Source organism: Triticum dicoccoides, chromosome 7B, assembly GCF_002162155.2.
Source record: "Triticum dicoccoides isolate Atlit2015 ecotype Zavitan chromosome 7B, WEW_v2.0, whole genome shotgun sequence".
Taxonomy (NCBI): domain Eukaryota; kingdom Viridiplantae; phylum Streptophyta; class Magnoliopsida; order Poales; family Poaceae; genus Triticum; species Triticum dicoccoides.
The window spans coordinates 603,249,491-603,256,140 of NC_041393.1; the positions used below are offsets into that span (position 1 = coordinate 603,249,491).

General features: G+C 44.1%; 1 long non-coding RNA gene across 2 annotated transcripts; it reads right to left on the reverse strand.

Moving 5' to 3' along the window:
* Positions 1-2,975: 2,975 nt before the first annotated feature.
* On the reverse strand, positions 2,976-5,295 carry LOC119336102. 2 transcript variants are annotated; one of them, XR_005162213.1, is made up of 5 exons: positions 4,909-5,295; positions 4,749-4,811; positions 4,591-4,647; positions 3,920-4,472; positions 2,976-3,811 (listed from the first exon to the last, which is right to left on the reverse strand). It is a non-coding gene; the product is annotated as an uncharacterized LOC119336102 (long non-coding RNA). The 2 variants fall into 2 exon arrangements; XR_005162212.1 differs by having other exon boundaries at positions 2,976-4,472.
* Positions 5,296-6,650: the final 1,355 nt, after the last annotated feature.

Genomic DNA, 6,650 nt, shown 5'->3' on the forward strand with positions numbered 1-6,650 from the left:
AGTTAGCATGGGCTATTATTGTTGACATCACCTAAAGGTGAATACATTGGGAGGCAACACAATAAGCCCCTATCTTTCTCAGTGTCCGGCTGAAACTCCATAACCACAAGTATTGCGTGAGTGTTAGCAATTGTAGAAGACTACATGATAGTTGAGTATGTGGACTTGCTGAAAAGCTCTATTATTGACTCTTTCTGATGTTATGATAAATTTCAATTGCTTCAGTGACTAAGATTATACTTTGTTAGTTCTCAATGAAGTTTCTGAACCATACTTGACATTGTGAATTGATTGTTACTTGAGCATAGGAAATCGTATGATAAAATCTATATATGTTGCTGTTACAAGAATGCTCATGATGCCCTCATGTCCGTATTTTATTTTTATCGACACCTCTATCTCTAAACATGTGGACATATTTTCCGATTTCGGCTTCCGCTTGAGGACAAGCGAGGTCTATGCTTGGGGGAGTTGATACGTCCATTTTGCATCATGCTTTTATATCAATATTTATTGCATTATGGGATGTTATTACACATTATATCTCAATACTTATGGCTATTCTCTCTTATTTTACAAGGTTTACCATGAAGAGGGGGAATGCCGGCAGCTGGAATTCTGGCTGGAAAAGGAGCAAACATTGGAAACCTATTATGCACTGCTCCAAAAATCCTGAAACTCCACGAAACCTGTTTTTGGAATTAATAAGAATTATTGAGCGGAAGAAATACATCAGGGGGCCCACACCCTGGCCAGGAGGGTGGGGGGCGCGCCCACCCCTACTGGGCGCGCCCCCTATCTCCTGGGCCCCCCTGGTGGCGCCCCGGTGTCCATCTTCTGCTATATGAGGGCTTTTACCCTGGAAAAAATCATGGGCAAGCTTACGGGACGAAACTCCGCCGCCACGAGGCGGAACCAATCTAGGGCTCCGGCGGAGCTGTTCTGCCGGGGACACTTCCCTCCAGAAGGGGCAAATCATCAGCAACGTCATCACCAACGATCCTCTCATCGGGAGGGGGTCAATCTTCATCAACATCTTCACCAGCACCATCTCCTCTCAAAACCCTAGTTCATCTCTTGTATCCAATCTTGTATCCAAACCACAAATTGGTACCTGTGGGTTGCTAGTAGTGTTGATTACTCCTTGTAGTTGATGCTAATTGGTTTACTTGGTGGAAGATCGTATGTTCAGTTCCTTAATGCATATTATTACTCCTCTGATTATGAACATGAATATGCTTTGTGAGTAGTTACGTGAGGACATGAGTGAAGTCTTGCTATTAGTAGTCATGTGAATTTGGTATTCGTTCGACATTTTGATGAGACGTATGTTGTCTTTTCCTCTAGTGGTGTTATGTGAACGTCAACTACATGACACTTCACCATTATTTGGGCCTGGAGGAAGGCATGGGGAAGTAATAAGTAGATGATGGGTTGCTAGAGTGACAGAAGCTTAAACCCTAGTTTATGCGTTGCTTCGTTAGGGGCTGATTTGGATCCATATGTTTAATGTTGTGGTTAGGTTTACCTTAATACTTCTTTTGTAGTTGTAGATGCTTGCAATAGGGGTTAATCATAAGTGGAATGCTTGTCCAAGTAAGGGCAGTAACCAAGCACCGGTCCACCCACATATCAAATTTTCAAAGTACCGAACGCGAATCATATGAGCGTGATGAAAACTAGCTTGATGATAATTCCCATGTGTCCTCGAGAGCTCTTTTCTCATTATAAGAAATTGTCCAGGCTTATCCTTTGCTACATAAAGGATTGGGCCACCTTGCTGCACTTTATTTACTTTATTTACTTGTTACTCGTTACTATTTATCTTATCACAAAACTATCTATCACCTACAATTTCAGTGCTTGCAGAGAAAACCTTACTGAAAACCGCTTATCATTTCCTTCTGCTCCTCGTTGGGTTCGACACTCTTACTTATCGAAAGGACTACGATAGATCCCATACACTTGTGGGTCATCAGTCCGCACGCTTAAAGTTTCAATGACGGTTATATTATGAGTTTACTAGATGACCAGTTGTGCCAAATGGCGCAGAGACCCATTTAAAACCATGCACGCGTTGAAAATATGCATTTTTTCAGTAACTTTATGTTTGGGCAAGTGCAGAGACCATGTCAAACCCAAGTGTTTTGCAAATATTTGAATTCATTAGAAGTAGGTTTTAGTAACCACTTAGGGTACTAACTCAAACCCTTTAAGATGAAAATGAAGGATAGTTTATCTTTGAAAATATATACTTGAGCATGCATATTTTGTTATCTTAATGGATAACCTAGAACCAAATGGCGCAAGGTAGGTATATGAGAGACAACTCTACTTTCCACGAAGATGCGACGCGACATCTTCCTTGACTTGATTATGTTCAAGCACATTTAAAGATCAAACCCATAATTTATTAAGATATGGCTATCCAAACATGCAAACTCCCGTTGCACTGAATGGCAAAAAAGCCCAATCCAAACCAAGAATTAAATGCAAGTATTTTGCTTAACTTAAGAATGCACTTGGGTGATCTTGGTACAATGGCCTTGTTATTTGGATTGATATGTCTTTTTAGATAACTTTGCAAATGAATGGTTAGCATGGTAGAGGATATATTTTTATCCTATAATATATTGCAATTGTACCAAAGTTTTTTCTTATATTGCTTGCTGTTGGATGTTCTATCATGCATTAAAGAAAGGAAATATTTGCTCAAAATATATACCAAAGCTTCCAAAAGTAGCTTATCCGGCACATGAATGTTTGCTGGGCTGGGCCCAATCAGAGGAGAAGATAGCTGAGAAGAATGTGTGCCACACGTCCTTCTCCAGCACCACAAGACCCAGATTTAAACCAAGAGCTATTTGCAAAAAATAAATTAGGGAAAAGAATTATTGGCAAATTGAGGCCTTTATTTTGTACCAACAAGTTACAATTCGAACAAAAGAAATAGAAATATATATGGAAAATGTATATATATGGTTAATGTGGATGCAACAAAAGAGTTTTTTTCTAAGAACAAAAGACTTGACATGGAGAAAGCAACATTCACGAACACAATACAAAGGCATGCACCACGCCCAGTTTATCTGAATCCATAACAGTGCAGTAAAGGTACATTGTACGTCCGGTAACAAAACTAAAGCCACTCAATGTGCTTCCACCTTTTTTTATTGTCAACACTGGATTATTAACATCAGTCCAGTTGTTTCCTCATAAACTCAGTATAAGATGCTCCCTTCATTCCATAATGTAGTGCACCCGCGCTTCCTGAGATCTAAGTTGAAGTATGTGAGATCATAGTTATAAATTTCGCCGGGGTAACACAATTACATGAAAGAGTGCATACAGTACCCAAAGCTATCACTACAAGTCTACAACTGAGCATGAAGGACTGTCGGACGGGCACATTTCTTCAGTATGTATAGAGTCTGTCTACCCTACAATAGTTAAGCTGCAAAAAGGAAAATTACAGGATGACCAGACCAGAACAAGTGTTCCACTACTATAGAATTCAGTAACTTCCACACAGCGAACAATGGAACTCAAAACATTAGTGCAAGCTTTGCCAGCTGCAATTAACTTCAAAAACTAGAGCAATAGGTAATGCCAGCGCTTACTCCACTACAGATTTTTCAGAGATCTAGCAAAAGGAAAACCTTCTTATTTTAGATTAAGGTGAAGATGACTCCTGCAGTTCCGACTGAATGTTCTGAACTATTCGAGACGTCAGCTTAGATATCTCAAAAATTGTAACGGCGATGAAGCAACGAGCAGAACGGAGATGCAGCAACGGACAAGATCATACAACCTGTAAAATACAGAAATGAACTGGTCAGAACACAATCATGGCATGCAACAATGCAGATGCAAGCAAGAAACACTAAGGCATCATTTCTATAAGGTATCATATCCTCACAATTACTGTAACTTGCAACAAACTTGTAGAGTAGTTCTTTTAACAAGAACAAGTTGTGAACGCGAATCATAGGTCTGTCGTCACATTTGCGCATCTCATTTTGCATTTGTGATTCTGCATCGACCACCAAGGTAACATAAAAAAGGTATGCAAACCAGGATAAATTAAACCATGCACTTGGAAAGGAAAATCAAATAAACAGAAATGGGCTAGTATACTCAGTGGCGGAGCCAGCCAGCTGAAGGAGCCGGGGCAAAGTCTTTACACGACGATGTTGCCCAGCATTTGCCCAAGTAATTAGTAATGCTGATCATGGTTTCTTTGTATTTTTAGTGAAGAATGGCCGGAGCAGCCCGGGTAGCTGCCCCAGGTCGTCGGGAGCTAGCTCCGCCACTGAGTATACTTGTGGATAGGTTAGACAGAAAGTCAGCAAGAACGCCCAAATCTGGCCGAGAACACCGGCCCCTATGCGCAGTTCAGATCTGGGCTGCCACCGGATTCACACTGTACCACATAACCAAATGGCAAGCAGCAACGGGCGAGATCGTACAACCTGCGCAATTTAGAAAAGAACAGGTCAAAAGACAAGCACGGGATGAAAGATGCAAATGCAAGCAAGAAACAATCGCGGCTCGTAGCGGTTCAGAGAAGCAAAAGAACAGCCTATTTACCAAAGCTAGGAAGGAGGAGCACGCAATCCAAACATCAGGACAGACGAGGAAAACAACCTAAACCATAGAACAAACGTTAGCACAGATGCATTTCACCGAACATCACGAGCGCATTTCATCAAACATCTTATAGGCAAGTAGAAGGGGCGCCCACTAACCAGAACGAGAAGGACAGAAAGACCCACAGCTCAACGCAGGCGACAACGGCAAGTCGAACCAAGCTGCACACAATCGAAGGAAGCCCAACTACGTGAAATCAGTAGAGCGAAGCAAGAAGAGAGGCGTGGGGAAGAACACAAGAAGAACAGCAGCACGAACCCAACCAGCGGCGCCCATAGAGCAAATGAGGCCACCGCAACAGACCGCAGCAGAGGACAGTCGAAGGAAGCTAGGCGAGCCACGACCACGAGGAGAGGCTGCAGCGGGGTGGAGACAAGGAAGAAGGGCACTCAGCAGCCTGGGCATGGCAGACGCACGCGACGCGGCAGCGAGCCCACGGAGTGACACACGCACGTCCACTGCGCCCCGGCCGCGCGTCGGGCACAGCAGCATGGCACCAAGCAAGCCACACCCAAGACGACGGGGACGGGTCACAGATCAGCGGGCCATCCCAGCATGGTGCCCACAGTCCGCAGCACGGCGGCAATACGCGGGCGGACGAGCAAATCTAACCGAGCCACCAACCCGAGCAGAGAAACCACCCACTCGAACAGAAGGCGCAGAGATGGGCGACGGGTCAAAGCGAACACAGATAAATAGATGATCCCCAATGACGAGTAGGGTCAAGGGAAGCGGGACCCAGGTGGCAGTGCCCGAGCGCGCCGATAAACAGAGTAACACACGGCCCAAAAAAGCAGCTGTCTACGCCCCACGACGCGACGCGGCATGGCCATGGTGTCGGCAGAAATCACATATTTGACCTGAGGCAGAAATCAAATCACAAACTGACCTGGTCACGAAAAAATTTCATTCTGCTGACTCTTCGGTGTGACGCCCGACAGCTGGGCGCCGCACCCTACTGTGCAGCGCCCATCACTTAGGCGCCACACTTCCTGCCAGCGTGGCAGCCCTGGTCCAGCTGCGGCCACACACGCACCTGTGCAGCGCCTAAGGGATAGGCGCCACACTGTGACGTGCAGCGTCTATACCTTAGGCGTTGCACAGTGCCTTAAGCGCGGCCGCCCCAGCCCGACCAGGCAGTTTCTTCATCTCTCCGCTCTCTGGACAGAGAGCAGCGGCGGCGCCCCCATCTAATCCCCCCTCATCCCTCTCCGATCTGAAGATTTGATCCGTGGATTTGATCCCCAATCCATCCTACTAGGTAAACTCTTCGGTTCTCTTTCTTTTGCTCCGTAAATTTGTTGCCATTTTAGAGATTTGTCCAAGATTTGATGGAACCCTTGATTTGTTTGATTTGCTCGATTTAGGATGTGTATTCATATTGGTAGTACCGTAGTGTTATTTATTAGTTCACAATATATGATTCTTATTAGTGAAACCCTAGATTGTTTAGTTTTTTTAGATATATATGAGATGCCTATTTTTATACATAACTATGAGATGTTGTTTTTTGTAGACATATATGAGATGTTTGTTTAGATATATATTAGATGTTGAGTTTATTTGAAATATTAGATGTTTAGTTTATTTGAAATATTAGATGTTTAGTTTATTTGAAATATTAGATGTTTAGTTTCTTTGAACACATATGACATATGGCAGCATCACAGCAATTTGAACAAACACAAATTTTATGCCGGCGTTCCAGTAGCTTTTCCACCCCAAAAACTGCTAAGTCAGTGTGCAGCGCCCAAAGGCTAGGCGCTGCACCCTACTGTGCAGCGCCCAGGGACAAGGCGCTGCACTGTGTAGTGTGGCGCCTTGGCCTTAGGCGCTGCACACGGACTTAGCAGTTTTTGAGGGTGCAAAACCTACTGGAATGCTCCTGGTGCTCTCTGGACTGGCATGTCCATGTGTCCATTGTCTCTTGCACATGATATTGGTCGAGATCACCCACATTGTTGTCATGGAGGTCAACTTCGTTGTCATCCTCCTCGTAC